Source organism: Ailuropoda melanoleuca, chromosome 11 (assembly GCF_002007445.2).
Source record: "Ailuropoda melanoleuca isolate Jingjing chromosome 11, ASM200744v2, whole genome shotgun sequence".
Lineage (NCBI taxonomy): Eukaryota > Metazoa > Chordata > Mammalia > Carnivora > Ursidae > Ailuropoda > Ailuropoda melanoleuca.
This window is the reverse complement of record NC_048228.1, coordinates 30,380,082-30,398,232: the sequence shown is the minus strand read 5'-3', so window position 1 is coordinate 30,398,232 and position 18,151 is coordinate 30,380,082. Positions and strand designations below refer to the sequence as shown.

Here is an 18,151-nt window from a genome sequence, read left to right as displayed (position 1 = left end):
TGTAGTTATTTTGTTTTCCTAATTAAAAATCAGTGCACAGTCTAATAAAGGGTTTTTTTGGCTTTGACATTGTTGGTGTCACTTCCATATTTGAGACCTAGTCTTAGAAATATGTTTTGGATACCCAAAGGTAGGAATTTTCTGAAACATTTCAATGCCTTATGGGAAAAAAATGAAACAATATTTTATATCAGAATATGCTTGAAAAGCAGAAATATGGTCAAATTTCTGCCAATCTGAGAGAAGGAGAGTAGATGGCCTTTTTTCATCTGAAATTACAGTTGGCAATTTGCTAGAAATGACCTTGGTCAAATCATACTCTGTATCTTTCTCTTTGTTTTTTTTTTAATTTTTAAAAAAGATTTTATTTATTTATTTGACAGCATGAGCAGGGGGAGGGGCAAAGGGAGAGGGAGAGTCAGGCTCCCCTCAGAGCAAAGAGCCCCATGCAGGACTCAATCCCAGGACCCTGCCTGGGACCATGACCTGACCCGAAGGCAGATGCGTAACCGACTGAGCCACCCAGGCGCCCCTGTAGCTCCCTCTTTGTCAGTGAATGCTCCTTTAGTTAATTTAGCTAATGTTTATTAAGTCATTAAATCGTTATCTGATTTAATGTTCATGAAATCCCTACAAAGCACATGATACTAAGGCCATTTTATTTTTTTGAAGTTTTTATTTAAATTCCAGTTAGTTAACATGCAGTGTAATATTCATTTCAGGTGAACAATATACTGATGCAACACTTCCATACACCAGTGCTCATGGCAAGTGCCCTCCTTAATGCCTATCACCTATTTCTCCCATCCCTCCCCCTCCCACCTCCCCTCTGGGTAACCGTCAGTTTTTTCTCTATAGTTAAGAGTCTGTTTCTTGGTTTGCTTCTGTCTCTCTTTTTCTTTTTTTCCCTTTGCCCATTTATTTTGTTTCTTAAATTCCATAGATGAGTGAAATCATATGGTATTTTTCTTTCTCTGACTTATTTCGCTGAGCATAATACCCTCTAGCTCCATCCATGTCCTTGCAAATGGCAAGATTTCATTCTCCTTTTATGGCTGAGTAATATCCTGTTGTATGTATATACCACCTCTTCTTTACCCATTCTTTAGTCAATGGACTGTTTCCATAATTTGGCTATTATAAATAACGCTGCTATAAACATCTGGTACATGTATCCCTTTGAATTAGTGTTTTCGTATTCTTTGAGTTAGTACCTAGTATGCAATTGCTGGGACATGGGGTAATTCTATTTTTGACTTTTTGAGGAGCCTCCAGACTGTTTTCCAGAGTGACTGCACCAGTTTGCATTCCAATCAACAGCGCAAGGGATTCCCCTTTCTTCGCAACCTCACCAACACCTCTTGTTTCTTGTGTTGTTATTTTAACCATTCTGACAGGTGTGAGGTGGTCCCATTGTGGTTTTGATTTGCATTTCTCTGTTGATAAATGATGTTGAGCATCTTTTCATGTTGGCCACCTGTATGTCTTCTCCGGAAAAATGTTTATTCTGTGTCTTTTGGCCATTTTTTAATTGGATTATTTGTTTTAGGATGTTGAGTTTTATCAGTTCTTTATTTACTTTGGATACTAACCCTTTAGCAGATATGTCATTTGCAGATGTCTTCTCCCATTCACTAGGTTGCCTTTTAGTTTTGTTGATTGTTTCCTTCACTGTGCAGAAGCTTTTTTTTTTTTTCCAAAGTAGGCTCCACAGCCAGCATAGAGCCCAACACAGGGCTTGAACTCACGATCCTGAGTTCAAGATTTAAGCTGAGATCAAGAGCCTGATGCTCAAGCAACTGAGGCATCCAGGAGCCCCTGTGTAGAAGCTTTTTATTTTGATGAAGTCCTAATAGTTGATTTTTGCTTTTGTTTCCCTTGCCTCTGAGACATGTCTAGAAAGAAGTTGCTATAGACAGTGTCAAAGAGCTAACTGCCTGTGTTCTCTAGGGTTTTTATGGTTTCAGGTCTCACATTTAGGTCTTTAATCCATTTTGAATTTATTTTTGTGTATGGTGTAAGAAAGTGGTCCAGTTTCATTCTCTTGCATGTTGCTGCCCAGTTTTCCCAACACCATTTGTTGAAGAAACTGTCATTTTCCCATTGGACGTTCTTTCCCACTTTGTCAAAGGTTAACTAATGATATAGTGGGTTCCTTTCTGGGTGTCCTGTTTTGTTCTGTTGATCCATGTGTCTATTTTTGTGCCAGTGCCATACTGTTTTGATCATTAAGGCTTTGTAATACAACTTGAAGTCCAGAATTGTGATGCCTCCAGCTTTGCTTTTCTTTTTCAGGATTGCTTTGGCTATTCAGGGTCTTTTGTGGTTCCATAGAAATTTCAGGATTGTTCTATCTCTGTGAAAAATGCTATTGGTATTTTGATGGGGATTAAATGTGTAGATTGCTCAGATAGTATAGATATTTTAACAATATTTGTTCTTCCAATCCACGAGCATGGAATGTTTTTCCATTTCCTTGTGTAATCTTCAATTTTTTTCATCAGTTTTTTATAGTTTTCAGAGTATAGATTTTTCACTTCTTTGGTTAAGTTTATCCCTAGCTATCTTATGGTTTTTGGTACAATTGTAAATGGGATCAATTCCTTACTTTCTCTTTCTGCTGCATCATTATTGGTGTATAAATGCAACATATTTTTGTGTATTGATTTGGTATTCTGTGACTTTACTGAATTCATCGATCAGTTCTAGGAGGTTTTTGGTGGAGTCCTTTGGCTTTTCTATATATAGTATCATGTCATCTGCAAATAGTGAAAGTTTTACTTCTTGCTGACTTGGATGCCTTTTATTCCTTTTTGCTGTCTGATTGCTGAGGCTAGGACTTCCAGTATGTTAAATAACAATGGTGAGAGTGGACATCCCCATCTTGTTCCTGACTATAGAGGAAAAGATTTCAGTTTTTTCCCATTGAATATGATGTTAGCCTAGGTTTTTCATATAAGATCTTTATTATGTTGATGTATGTTCCCTCTAAACCTACTTTGTTGAGAGTTTTCGTCATGAATAAGTCCATTTTTATAGATGAGGGACTGAGACACAATTTCAAATAAGGCGCAAAGGTAATCTCAAAGGGGAAATGTTACTTGAGTGACAATGAAAACTGTGGGTGGTTTGTGGAACTGTTTACAAAATAGCTGAATAAAGAGGAGGAAGAAGAGGAGAGAGAAAAAAAGAAAAGAAAAAAATGAACTGGAAACAGACACATGATCTGAATCTTACATCCAAGTGCTACAATGTGTCATCATTCTCAGCTTGAAGAGTCCTGTATAACTCCCATGGCGCCACATCCAAGCAGCAGAGCAGTGTGAAACCTTTACTGTCTTGTCCACCCACGCACAGAATCAGCTTCAAGGAGGAAGAAAGGTCTCTTGAATACAAGCTTCCAGTCACAGCCAGGCCAGTGTGTATTTAACAAACTGTTGGGCACACATATCAAGGTCATTATCCATAATTCTACTGCCTCTTTTTTTTTTCTTTTCATTTCTTTCTTCCTTTCTTCCTCCCTCCCTCCTCCTCTCTCTTTCTTTCTTTCTTTCTTTCTTTCTTTCTTTCTTTCTTTCTTTCTTTCTTCTCCTTCCTTCCTTCCTTCCCTCCTTCCTTCCTTCCTTCCTTCCTAATAGCTGAATGCTCAAAGATCCAAACTACCCTCTATTCTCCATTGCCATCATCACCTGGGCCTCTGTAGAGCCCAAAAGGTCATTCAGGAGTTACAGACAGAATTTAGACTGAAGGCAAAATACACTAGGATTTGCATTTCAGATTTACTGGCTAGGAGACTTCAGGCAGATGACTTAACTTCTTGTACTCATTTCTTTCTTATCTGCCAAATAGAGAAGATAATGTCTTTCTTAAGAAGAGAATACATTGAACACTGTTTAAAAATTCATACCCTGGGGGCGCCTGGGTGGCACAGCAGTTGGGCGTCTGCCTTCAGCTCGGGGCGTGATCCCGGCGTTATGGGATAGAGCCCCACATCAGCCTCCTCTGCTATGAGCCTGCTTCTTCCTCTCCCACTCCCCCTGCTTGTGTTCCCTCTCTCGCTGGCTGTCTCTATCTCTGTCGAATAAAGAAATAAAAAAAAAAAAATTCATACTCTGACATCCATTTGAGATTGTTTTTACCTTCAATAAATTACCTAATTTCAGCAAGTCTTAATTTCTTTATCTGTAAAATGAGGATAAAGCTGAAAGCACTTATGTCACAGAATTGTTAAAAAATCTAATGATATACTATATATGAAACACTTGACATATTCCCTGACAAACAGTTAAGGATCAACAAGTATTAGCTTTTATTATTATTATCGAAGATCAGTGGTAAGCCTGGCACAGCGTAGCTGCCCGATGCATGCTAATTAACCTTATTAGGGTATATGTGGCAAACCCTGAAAAATTCGTATTTCACATTATTTTCTCTGAACTGCCCTTCTTAAGGGTGTGCTCAATGATGAAAAGCTAGATTTCTAGTTCTTTTCTCTCTGGATAAATGAACCTCCGTATAGAGATACAGACTCATGGTGTGGGTAAAATCTCAGTCAAGCCTCAATGCCGTCGTACGCTCTTCTAAGATCTAGCTAGGAAGAAAGGAGTGGGTTGACTCTTATCCCCTCAGAATTCATGTCTACTAGAACCTCAGAATGTGACCTTATCTGAAAATAGGGTCTTTGCAGATGTGATGTAAGTAGTTAATATGAGTTTATATTGGAGTAGGGTGGGCCTTAAATTGGATGATTAGTGTCTTTCAAAGAAGGCCATGTGGCCACAGAGACAGACATTGGAATGGTATTTCTACAAGCCAAGGAACTCTAGTGATTGCCAGCAAGAGAGGCATGAGACAGATTCTGCTTGAGACACTCCAGGAAGATCCAACCCTGCCAATATTTTGATTTTGAACTTCTGGTTTCCAGAAACTATCAAGTTTGTATGATTCATTAGGGTAGCCCTGGGAAACTAACACATGAGGGACCTCTAGCCGAAAGGGGGACATCTCTTCTCTCCAGGCTATTAGCAAGAAGTGGTGCAGGAAGTGTATATATGGGGATCCTGAACGTATCCAGACAAACACAGGACCTCAGAAAGTGGGTGCCAGAAGACACAGCAAGGGCAAGTGTGTGTTCTGTTACATCAGAGGCCCATTGGGCAACTGGAGGTCGTTCTTATCATTAGGAGTGGGTGGCAGGGCACAAAAGGACAAGGATGTATAACCACATCGATATGCAGAGGTTGGGGGCACAGATACTCAAGGGTGACCTACCAGACAGATTCAGGGGCTGGGGCATCCCAGGCAACACTAACTCATCAATCCATTGAAGAAGATAGCCAAAGGTGATGACCTTCTTATACCGCAAAGACAACACTGAGGTCAGAAACACCTGAGGAGCCTGGCAAAAATTCTAGAGCTCTGAAATAGGGCCTGCAATTTGTGTTTTAAAAAGCCTTCCCTAGTAGGTTGATTCAGAGCCAGGGTTGAGAAAAATAGCGAGTGCAGTTAATGTTAGCCAGTTATATGCCAGAGTAAGAAAAGGATGCCCAGCCCATCATAAATGAGCGGCTAGCTGTCAAGTGTGCCTTCAATACGGTAACATTTCAGACCATGTGGAGGCACTGAAAAGTCAGGCGGTGGGTGAGCCCAGGGTGAAAAGGGAACAGGACATCTGGATGCTGGAGGAACAGTCAGGGTCCTCTGGCTGTGGAGCAAGTCTTTGCTGGAGGCCTGGCTCTACAGCTGTTTTTGATCCTGGAATAACTTAACAGTCAACGATAGCCCATATTTCTCTAGCACTTTTGAGTTTGTAAGGCATTTCTGTAACAATAATGTTAATTGTTCACTCTGCTTTTCCTGCGATGTAATATTGCAAGTATTTATATCTCAACTTGGATGAAGAGAAAACTGAAGATTTTTTGCTGGTAAATAGCTATGCCAAGATGTACAATGTTCTAGTGGAAGCAATCTATTACAGATGTTCTAATTTATTAAGAGGATCGTATTGAAGGGGTTGTGCATAAGCCTTTGTTGATTTTTTTTTTTTAACCTTCTAAGGGGTTTGTTAGTTGAGGGAACTGAATGGCCATAGCAGATCCTGCCTCCAAGGCTGCCCCTACCCTCACTGACCTGGGCACAGCCAAGTCTGTGCCCAGTGTAGCATGTTGCCGCCACCTAGTGGTGAAGATGCCATTTAACCCTTGGACGGGAATAAAAATCTCGGGGAGGGAGGTCGATAAGTAGAGTAGGATTCTCAAGGTCGGTTTGAAAACAATCTTGAATTCCCCTTTGGCCCTCCAAACAACAACATCCTGCTATATCTTTCTGACAAGTTTAGATACTATATAATCGGGCATTTTTAAAAACTGGCACACCAAATCTCCTTTTCCCTGTTTCCTCTATTCGCATCCTATATTTCCTTTTTAAAAAAAAAATCCGAAAGAATCGCCTTAACCTCTCAGTATTTGTGAAATAACTAATGCGGCTATGCAAATGACAGGGAATACTCTTTAAGCTTTTTTAATGAAGACTTAAACATGTAATGTAGAGCACTTCTCCCAGTGAATGCCATCTCTCTTCTCAGAGCCAGAAGAATCATTCCGAAGCACTCCGCTTTGAGTTTTAACATCTCATCTGAAGAGAGATCACTTGTTAGGAGTTGATAGTAATTAGATCCACAAGCTGGAAAAAAATAAATCGATCATATCCCTTTTTCTCTTTTGTTGATTGATGAGCTGGAGTGAAGTCGGCCATCCTAAATTTCCCAAGAAACTCAGTCAACATTTCCATTGTCTTTCCCTTTTATTCAAATGAGGGGACAGAATGTGAGAAACAAAAAGCTCATTCACATAAGTCTGATTTTGCAAAGCTGTCAGCATTCTCAGACTGAAGATGCAGCATTTCTTTTAGTTCTTCTGCACATGGGACCAGTTCTGCCACTAGCTAGCTCTCTGTGCGACCCTGGGGGACTTGCTCACGTCTGCAGGGTTTCTGTTGAAAACCCTTGAAATGGATGCTAAGATTGCTTCTGACTGACACACACACACAGATATGTCCGTGCACACGCACACACAAGCACTGATTCCCTTGCCACGGTATCTCGTAGCCCCCTCCCCCCCCAAACAATGTGTCCTTATCCTAATTCCTGGGAACCTGTGAGTGTGACCTTTTTTGGGGAAAGGGTCTTTACAAGTATAATTCAGTTAAGGATCTCGTAAGAATTTCATCCTGGATTATTCAGGTAGGTCCTAACTCCAATGACAGATAGTCTCATGAGGACAAGCTAAGGAGCACCTAGAGCCATGAGAAGCTGGAAGAGGCAACGAAAGATCATTCCCTCAGGTAATTCTGTCAGGAGTGTGTGAATCTGAGGTATCAGTAGGACAGCCACTGTCTGTCTGGCCCCACAGAGGGTGGGTAGGACGTAGACTGAGGACACTGGAAACACAGTCAGCACAATGCCCTCTGCTGTGTGTGCGTGCGTGTGTGCGGGCGTGCGTGTATGAGCATGTGCGTGCGTGCATGTGTGTAGGGATGGGGAGATGGGGGTGAGGCGCTGGGACCTCTCATGAGGCCATAGAGTAAGGACTATGCTGGTCATCAAGGAGCCATGAAATGCCAAATTCAGTCTTATGTTTTCCTCAATTCAACTCTCTCCTGTTCTTCCCCACTCGTCAGTCGTATTTTTGATCGTTACCACCTCGTTGCTGTGCACTGGGGAATTAGTGAAGAGACCTAGCTTCTTAGATAAGAGCAGAGCCTTCGAGGCAGAATACCTGGGTGTGAATCCTGATGCAGGAATTTTCTAGTTGTGTGACAATTTTACATAAACCTTTGCTGCTTCAGTGTTCTCATCTGCCAAACAATGTAAATAACAATACCATCCTCTTAGGCTTTGTGAAGAATAAATATAAAGTGCTTAGAATAGAAGTTGGTCCATAGAAAGTGCAGTAGTGATCACTTTTTAGTTAGTACTAGGAGTGTTTGTATTACACTTGGGGCCAGAGAGTACTGTGAGAGCAGCCACTGGCAGGAAGCCCTCTGATTGGTGGCCCTGAAGTTTGGGGAATTTGAGGCAATCTGGGTTGTACAAATATTTTTAAAAAATGAAAAGCACTCTGCCGTTCTCTGTCCCGTATGCTCTTCTCATGTAATAATAATTAGTATTTTCCATTTATTGTATATTATTCTATAGCGTTACCTACAAACATTTAATCCATCCTTTTACATTTCAGGCATATAGTTTCCAGGTTTTTGCTATAAGAATCAACACTGTTGTGAACATCTGTAGTCTAAATATTGGGCATTAGTTTGGATCTTTATAGTCATTCTGTGATTTATTTGCTTGGATATAACCTTCTATATTGGACACCTTTATCTCCTCCTAAATTTCCTGGGGATCTGGTAATACCTGGAATTGTCCTTGAACGATGGTGATCAGCCCAGGTCTGGCTGCCACGTCAGCATCTGTACATCACCCCCCTCCGACCCGCCACCCTGAACCCCTTTTGGCTTAATCTTCACTCAAGTCAGTTGGGGAGCATGCAAATCCCCATCTCTTCCCAAGGCAAACACTGACCCTTTGTGAGTTCATTTTTGGGGAGTAGGCCAATTTCAATGAAATTTAGTAACATACATGTCAAAAGGCTACTTAACCATGACATGTAGTTTATAGCTTAGTGTCTTGCTGGAGGATGGGTGGTGTATGGAGGTGGGTTTGTTGAGTGTTGTTTGAATGGACGTATGGATGAATGGATGATTTCTTTCAAAGATAATTGTGTTGGGGAGAGATGGAAAGTTCAGAATCCTGGAACAAAACCACTGATGAGATCTTTACGCTCTCTGAAATGGGTGGGGACTGCAGAACTCCAATCCTGCCCCCCAGCCCCTCCCAGCAGGTACAGAGCGCTGCTCAGCTATTTCAGTGATAAAAACTACTCTTACATAAAAAAAAATTTATAACATGTTCACCATATTTTAGATATTATGCATTATCGCATATGACCCTAAATAATTTCTGAGGCTGGCAGTTTTGTTACCTACAACTAACAGAGAAGGAAACTAAAGCCTCAGCGGTGAAGTAAGTAGATTCCAAGTCACACAGCTAGTGCTGGAGGAGGGACAAAACCCAAGTTTGCCTGACTCCAAAGCCCATACTTTAAATCACTGGGTTTTACCCCCTCTCTGCTGCATAAATTAGCACCTAGGAAGCACCTAGGAAATCATCTTTTGTACAAAACTACTTGCTTCTAATCCAAGGATGTGCTGTCCTTGTGCGCCATCTTACAAGGAATAGGAATGACTCTGTGCGGAGTCGGTACAATGGGCGCCCAGTGTTTGTTGAATTAACGAATAATTATTTTATAATTGTGTATCTTGCAATGTGGTACACCTTAAAACTTATCAGCTGCATATTAGTAATTATACATCTCCTGATTTTAGAATCCTCCTTTAATAACTTTAAAGAACTTTATTCTTAAGACATGGATCAGATTGGAAACTACATAGATCAGGCTTATTCTGTGAGATGTATTTCTTTTTGCCATCTTTCATCCATTTGCAAATTTTCATTTTTATCAAGTTGTTTTCTGAATGTTATAAAGAAATGTATAATAGATATAGATATCAATAGCATGAAATAATGCAACAGAGCCCTTCATTTAGTAAATTCAATTAAAAGGTGCTGTTTCTCGGAGGCAAACACCAGTCAGAGAAAGCACACAGGGAAAAAGAATCTAGGGGTGCCCAAGTGTGAAGAAGTTATACTGGGATCTGAGGCTGCCAGTGGTTAGGAAGAATTTTAGGATGTGGTAAATCTGGTATTGATGGATATGGCTAAACATGGGCTCTGGCTGAGTAGAGAGTTTGTATAATCTAGGAATGATAGGTTGAGTTATCTTGAATCCTGTTGAGAATAGTTCAGATTTGGTTTCAATGGAGGAATTTAAAAAAAATTGTAATTAGCAAATAGTGCCACGACAATTAAAACAATCCAGGCTAGCTTTCTTGAAAGACTTCATACTTCTTGTCATCAAGGTTTTGAAAATGGAGATGTAACTTTACCACTGTAATATAAAAATGGAGACAATTAGTACATGAGGCTTCCAGAACAACATTTCATTAGCAGTGCATTATGACATGGACAAAGTAAGGCTGTACTATTTTCCAAGACTCTTTGTAGATGCTTTTCATTTTATTTTTATTTTATTTTTTAAAAGATTTTATTTATTTATTTGACAGAGAGAGAGAGAGAGAGAGCACAAGCGAGGGAACAGCAGGCAGAGGGAGAGGGAAAAGCAGGCTCCCGCTGAGCTGGGAGCCCAGTGTGGGGCTCCATCCCAGGACCCTGGGATCGTGACCTGCACCGACGACAGACGCTTAACCGACCGAGCCACACAGGTGCCCCTGGAGATGCTTTTTAAATAGATTAGTTCTATATCTGATGTCAGATAATGGCCCAATGCTGTAAATAGTATTCTTGTTTTAGAGATGGGGAAACAGAGGCAGGGAGGTTAGGAAAATAGCCCATAAGATAGTAAGTGACGAAGCTGGGATTTGAACCCAGGAGCTGAACCCAAGTGTCCCGAATCCAGAGTGCTTTTACTTTATCCATTACACAATCCTATCAAGCACCCCCTTGATTATGATAATTTTTAGACACTTATATAAATATAGACCCATTTATTATCCTTAATCACCTTACCCTTTTGATTTCTTCACAGCATTTGTAAAATGTTGTATTTGTATTTCTGTGTGTCATATATACACATGCACACACACATACACATACACCCCACCCCCAACACACGCAGGCGATCATTACCTGTATGCTGGAGCAAACCAAAGCTTCTTCCTGAGCAAAATCCTGGCTTCCCTTGACCATGCTATTCTAGGAGTCCCCTGAATTCAGGGACGGGTGGCCTGCTGCCTGACAAAACTTTTGTTTCTTTTGCCAACAAGACTGCTACAATAATTGCAAAATTAATAGTCCCTGGCTTCTAACGCCTAAAATGGGTACTGACTCCTATTCTTTGAGCCTTCTCTTTCCCAGCACTTGTCACTCAAAGATTTGTGAAGGCGTTCTTGCACATCCAATCAACCACGGAAATATTCAAAACAGGTGTCCTCAAGTGTGAATGCAGTTTAAAAATCCTTGGTTCAGGAAGATATGCCTGGAAATGAAGACTTTTCTGCATTCTAGACTTAATTACACCCCTCCCTTTTTCCTAGATGATAAGAGAAACAATGTAAAGGGAACATCTCAAGGCACTAAAGAAGTGAGCGATTAGAGTATCTAATCATTGCTTATACAATTTTATGGGGTAAATGGAAAAATGCAAATATTTTTGCCCGAAGATTTATTAGGCTTGGACCCCCTAATTTGAATATTCTGTATTAGAAAGACATAAATGTAGAGGAAATAGAAAAATACTTTATCCAGGTATAAACTGATAATAAAAACCAAGTACTGTGATAATTTAGGAATAAAGTATCCATAGGTTAGAAATGTAAGAATAGAGGTCACATAAGACAATAACACTGATATGTATTGTTATTTTAATTTCATTTCAAACCGAAGCCCCTTCCTCTTCTTTTTTAAAAATGAAATGTAGTGGGGGGGCCTGGGTGGCGCAGTCAGTGAAGCGACCGACTCTGGTTCAGCTCAGGTCCTGATCTCAGGGTTGTGAGATCCAGCCCCCTGTTGGGCTCTGTGCTTAGTGCGGAGTCTGCTTCAGATTCTCTCCCTCTGCCCCTCCTGCTCGTGCTCTCTCCCTCTCTCTCTAAAATACATGAAAATAGTAAACATTTAAAAAAATGTATGAAGGGACACCTGGGTGGCTCAGTCGGTTAAGTATCTGACTCTTGGTTTCAGCTCAGGTCATGATCTCGTGGGTCGTGAGATTGAGCCCCACATCAGCCTTCCCATTCCAGGAGGGTCTGCTTGAAGATTTTCTCCCTCTGGCCCTCCCCCCGCTCACATTCTCTCTCTTTCTCTAAAATAAATAAATTAAAAAAAATAAAATGTATTGTATTAACACACACCTCTTTCCTGAATGATGCCAGTCCATTCCTTCCTAATTTTGTTCTGTGTTCGATACATGAGTTATCAATAGGTCCAGATGAATCTTTTAGGCCATAAAATCAGACTCAAGTTTAAGGTTACTGTCTTTGCTCTTGAAACCAAAAACAAAAAAATCAAAACAAAACCTGTGTAAAAAGATGGGATTTTGTATTGGGTTGCATTTTTACCTTCCCAAGAAGACTAGTTACTAATGAGGCTACTAAGAAGATGTTTTTAGTTTTAGAAATATTTACTAATGTTAGAAAAATAATTTTAATTACATTTCTGCTTTTGTTGGAAGCGTGTTTAAAGTATGAGAGATGCGATTACTCCACACCCTCACCAACACTTGATTTTATCTATTTTTTTCATTTTGGTTATTCTGGTGATTGTGTCAAAGAAGCTGTATTTTTGACATACTCCCGTCCCGCGTGATTCTGAGGTGGGGGGCGTGTGGATCACTCTGAGAAACACTGATCAGCTGTCACGTATGATGCGGAATGAGGCCAGCAAATATGCTCTGTTTCGCCTACATTTTTTCTCTGAAGACTAGTCCTGCGTTCTTCAGTTCATTGTAGTCCACTACACGCCACCTGGTTTCGTGCTGCACTTGCTCCACACATGGACCGTTTGCCAGCCCAGCTCACACAGGCATTTTCATGCCAACTCTTGATGACATTATGAGTCAGTCAACAAGCTATTAGTTTAAAAATGTCTATGTGCAAGACACTAATGAGGGGCAGTTGGAAGAAAGGCAGGCAGGGACAAGGGGCCCCCGCCCTAAGAGGAAACCACTCTTAGAAGGATCTTACACCACCCTGGAAGGAGCCCTCCACCCTTTCCTACGTGATAGGTAGATGACAAAAACCTGATTGGGTGACAGACTCCTGGAGAGTCAATCAGATTAAACAGCCCGCCAACAAGCCCATGAAAAACCCTAGACTTAGAAACTCTGTGACAACCCTCTCGGGTCCCCTTCCTCTTCGGGAGCTTTGTACTCTCAAAAAACTTTGCTTTGCTGCCCACCGCTCTTGGTCTGGTCTACCTCTTCATTCTTCGTAGCTGCATGACCAGGAACCGCGGGCACCAAAGGAAGAGAAATCCTGTAACAACACCACGTATGCTAAGTGTTTCTTGATCTACAAAGAAGACATATAAAAAATCTCCTTCCTTAAGAAATGTATGACCTAGGGGCGCCTGGGTGGCTCAGTCACTAAAAGTGTCTGCCTTCAGCTCCTGATCCCAGGACCTGGCATCGAGTCCCGCACCGGGCTCTCTGCTTCTTCTCCCTCTCCCTCAGCTCGTGCTCTGTCTCTCTCTCAAATAAATAAATAAAATCTTAAAAAAAAAGGAAATGTATGATCTAGTTGGATAGACAAGATATCAATATAAAAAAGCAAATAGCATTAAAGAGTCTGCAACTAAGTGTTCAGGGAACAACTACAATAGTAAGTGCTCATTTGCAACGTAATTTATTGAGCTGTTATTTCTAAATTGCCAGGTAAAGGAGCTGCGGCAGCCTACCGGATGGCAACAGGCCATGTGGTCAAGAACCAAGACACTGGCCCATCAGCCAACACGAAGCCTCCAGAAATAGGTATGAGGCTCCGTGGGGTCTGCTAGCCCAGCCTCTAGCTGAATGTAGCTGCATGAGTGAGCCCAGGGGAAGCTAGCAGAACCTCCCAGTCAACCTAGAGGGTTTAGAGAAAAAAATAACTTGTTTTTAGCCACTGAGTTTTTTTGGGGGGGGAGGGGGTTCTTAAGCAGCAATAAACAAGTGAAACACAATCTATCTATCACGTCCGATAGTAAGTACAGAAAGCAAATTGCATAACAGTATGGATAATACGATCCCCACCCCCAGCCCCTGCCTCTGAAAGCCGCCAATCTGTTCTTGGTTATCTATGAGTCCAGTTTTTTTGTTTGTTTGAAGATTCCACTATAAGTGAGATCTACAGTATTTGTCTTTCTCTGTTTGACTTTTTTCATTTAGCATAATGCCCTCAAGGTCCAGCCATGTTGTCACAAATGGCAGAATTTCCTTCTTTTTTATGGCTGGATAATACTCCATTGTATCTATATACCTCACTTTCTTTGTATATTCATCCCTTGATAGACACTTAGGTTGCTTCCATGTCTTGGTTACTGGAAATAGTGGCCTATATTTATTGTAAATAATGAGCGTGTATGTGCATTTATCTTTACGAGTTAGTGGTTTTGTTTCCTTTGTATAAATACCCAGAAGTATTTCTGGATCATACAAAAATTCTATTTTTACTTTTTTGGAGAAACCTCCATACTGTTTTCCACAAGGGTTCCCTTTTCTCTATATCCTTGCCAACACATGTTATCTCTTGTCTTTTGTTAATAGCCGTGTTAACAGATTTGAGGTGCTATCCCATTGTGGTTTTGATTGGCTTATCCCTGATGATCGGCGCTGTTGAACAGCTTCACCTGTACCTATTGGCTATGTGTGAGTGTTTCCTTTGGAAAACTGTCTACTCAGATCCTCTGCTCATTTTTAAATTGGATTGTTTGTTTTTTTGCTATTGGGTTTCTTTATGCATTTTGGACATGAATCCATAATTAGACATATGATTTGCAAATATATTCTCCCATTCTGTAACTTTTAATTTTTTCTTTTAATTTTTTAATGGTTTCCTTTACTGTGCAGAAGCTTTTTAACTTAATGTAGTCTTATTTGTCTAGTTTTGCTTTCGTGGCTGGTGTTTTTGGTGTCATATCCAGAAAATCATTTCCAGCACCAGTGTTGAGGAGTTCCTTCCCTGTATTATCTTCTAGGAGTTTACGGTATCAGGTCTTATGTTTAAGTCTTTGATCCATTTTGAGTTGATTTTTGTGAGTGGTGTAAGACAGGGAGCCAATTTAATTGTTGTGCATGTGTTTATCCAGTTTTCCCAGCACCATCTGTGGAAGAGACTATCCTTTCCCCATTGGGTGTTCTGGCTCCCTTTTCAAATATTAGATGACCGAATATGTGGGATTTTAATTCTGGGCACTCTATTATGTTCCATTCTTCTATGTGTCTATTTTTATGCCAGTCCCATACTGTCTTTATTATTTTAGCTTTGTAGTTTGAAGCCAGGTAGTGTGGTAGATACCTCTGGGTTTGTTATTTTTCCTCAGGATTGCTTTGGCTATTTGGGGTCTTTCGTGGTCCATACAAATTTTAAGATCTTTTTTTTTTTTTCCTATTTCTTGAACATTGTTTCTTTCAGACTTCATGGAAACCTGATCCAGTAGGTTTTATTATCCTTTATCCAATGAAGATCTAACCTTAAGGAGAGGATATTTAATTTTGTAAAACCAAACATCTAATACAAGGCAGAGCCAGGATTAAAATCCAATTTGTCTGAATACAAAACCCATCCTCTTAATCATTAAACGTGTGTCTTTCTCACAGCTCTTATTCTGGGCTGCGGCTAAGCCTTGGAAGGGTTGCACCATCTGCAAATTAAGCCCACAATAGCAACACCTAGTTTTGCGTATTGGCTTACCCTTTGTGGAGCCCTTTCACATCCGTCATTGATTTTGGCTGATACCGTGAGTTAATCTGCGGGAACCTGAGTAACATTTACTTCCCGCATGGACCAGAAGTTGTGAATATGAGTGTTAGTTCAATAAGTCCGAGTTAGAATGTCAGCTCTGACAAGGTCTGTGTGACCTTGTATAACTCCGAATTTGTCTGGGTCACAGGTGTCTTGTATGTAAGTAAGTATATTAAATAATGTATGTATGTTATATACTTAGTTCAGTTACGGGCAATAAGTAAATACTCAGGAAACATTGAAGTGCCCAGATACATATTTTTTGGTCACTTATATGCCAAAGGGCAAATAACGTATAAGTTGACCATGTACTAGTCATCTACCCAAGGGAAATGGAAACATAGTCCTGTCTGAAGACTGGGACACAGGTGCTCACAGAAGTTTTATTCATAATGATAAAAAATTGGAAGTTCTTCACATATTCATCGGATGCTAAATGGATAAATAAATTGTAGTATATTCCAACAATGGAAAACAATCCGCAATAAAAGGGAGAAAACTACGATATAATCAGCAACAGCAACTGAAATACTGTGCTAAGTAAGGGAAACCAGATCCCAAAGCTACATGCCGTTTGCATTATGTTCCCCAAAAGGTAAAATTATAGGGACACAGAACAGATTAGTGTTTGCATGGCTATTGGGATGGAGGAAGGGAATTACTGCCAAAGGACACGAGGGAACTTTCGGCAATGGATATATTGTCTTGTGATTGTGGTGGAGTTTAAATGACTGTACCTATGTGTCAAAACTTACTGAACTCTATAGCTTTAAAAAGATGAATTTTATTGTATAGAAATTCTACCTCAGCTAGATAGATTAATAAATATTTAAATTCCCAATTAGGTACCACTAATTACCACCCGAACGGTCTAAATTTAAAAAGAATTATAATACTAAGTGTTGTAATGATAAGGAGCATCCAGAACCCTCATACCACTGATGGAAACGTAAATGAAACTATCACATTGAGAAACTTCTGGCCTTATCTACTAAATTAAAATTACAGCACCCGTGCCTCAGCAATCTATTTAGAAATGTGCCCAAGAGAAATGCATGCACAAAAATGTTCAAAGAAGCCAAATATATATACAACCCAAGCGTCCACCAAAATAAAAACAGATAACCAAACTATGGCATATTATAATGGGATACCAGACAGAAATAAAATTCAACTACCACCACTCCCAAACAACACGGATGGATTTACCAATATAATACTGGGCCAAAGAAGCCAGACTCAACACAAGGACAAAAAGAGAAGTCTGTAGTGCCACCGACCATGCCCCCCCGCCTGGCCCAAATGTAGCTGCAAGAGGCACCCCCAAGCCTCCCCCGCAGGGCTGAGAACAGCCGTGATAGGACTGAGCACACGTCCTGGTGTGCAGGCAGCAGTTCCTAGCTTCCTTGTTTGGCTTCTTTTTTTTTTTTTTTTAAAGATTTTATTTATTTATTTGACAGAGATAGAGACAGCCAGCGAGAGAGGGAACACAAGCAGGGGGAGTGGGAGAGGAAGAAGCAGGCTCATAGCAGAAGAGCCTGATGTGGGGCTCGATCCCATAACGCCAGGATCATGCCCTGAGCCAAAGGCAGACGCTTAACCGCTGTGCCACCCAGGCGCCCCACGATAGCTTGCTTTTTTAAGGCTAGCAGGGAAGCTTGTCTGATCTTAGGGAAGGCCTAAATCTTCCTTTGAAGATTAGGTCAGACCCACCCCCAAACAATCTCCTTTTGATGAACTCACAGAAATTCTGATGAGGGATTTTAATTATATCTGCAAAATCTCTTCATCTTTGCCATAGACTGTAACCTCATCGCAGGAGTGACATCCATCATATTCACAAGTATGCGCACAATCACGGGACGGGGATTATACAGGGCATATACACTCGGGGGGGAAACGTGGAGACTAATTTAGCATGCTTTCTACTGTACTTAACATCAGTACTTTTGTTATGCTCTGGTGATCACAAAGCACTATTTTCTGTGATTGCAGATACTTGTTGCAAATTTTGGGCTGAATCATGTGTTTCCAAAATTGACAGAACAAAGTATAGGATGGGCACGACACCAGATGAAATAAGCTTTTATTCTTGCATTATTTAAAATTAGCATTTTTGCCTTTCATAAATTATTTACATTACTTTCTTATATTTTAAGCAGACACCACTGGCACTTTTATAGAAAATGCAAAATGAAGATAAAGATGAACAGGTCTAAGCAGTTCACAGCTCCAAGATGTGGCTACACTGCTTATATGTGGAGAAAATGGACCTAACAGAGTGTCCTGCAAATTCACACTTGTATTCACCTGCTAGGGCTGCCGTAACAGAATAACACAGATAGGGTGGTTTAAACAGCAGAAGTTCATTTTTTCCACAATTCTTGAGGCTGGAAGTCCAAACTCAAGGTTCTGGAAAAGATGTTTTTTGGTAAAGTCTCTCTTCCCGGCTAGTGGACAGACATCTGTTTTTGGTGTTCTCACATGGCCTTTCTTCTATGTGTGCATGGAGAGAAAGAGA

The 18,151-nt window shown here is 40.5% G+C and overlaps 1 protein-coding gene across 1 annotated transcript in view; it reads left to right on the top strand.

Moving 5' to 3' along the window:
* The window catches only part of C11H4orf17 (chromosome 11 C4orf17 homolog), a 292,825-nt gene that overhangs the window by 239,564 nt on the left and 35,110 nt on the right, over positions 1–18,151 (top strand). Inside the window, exon 6 of the mRNA XM_034671476.1 lies at positions 13,563–13,658. The gene's annotated coding sequence lies outside the window, so the exon portion shown is untranslated. The remainder of the gene's footprint in view (positions 1–13,562; positions 13,659–18,151) is intronic.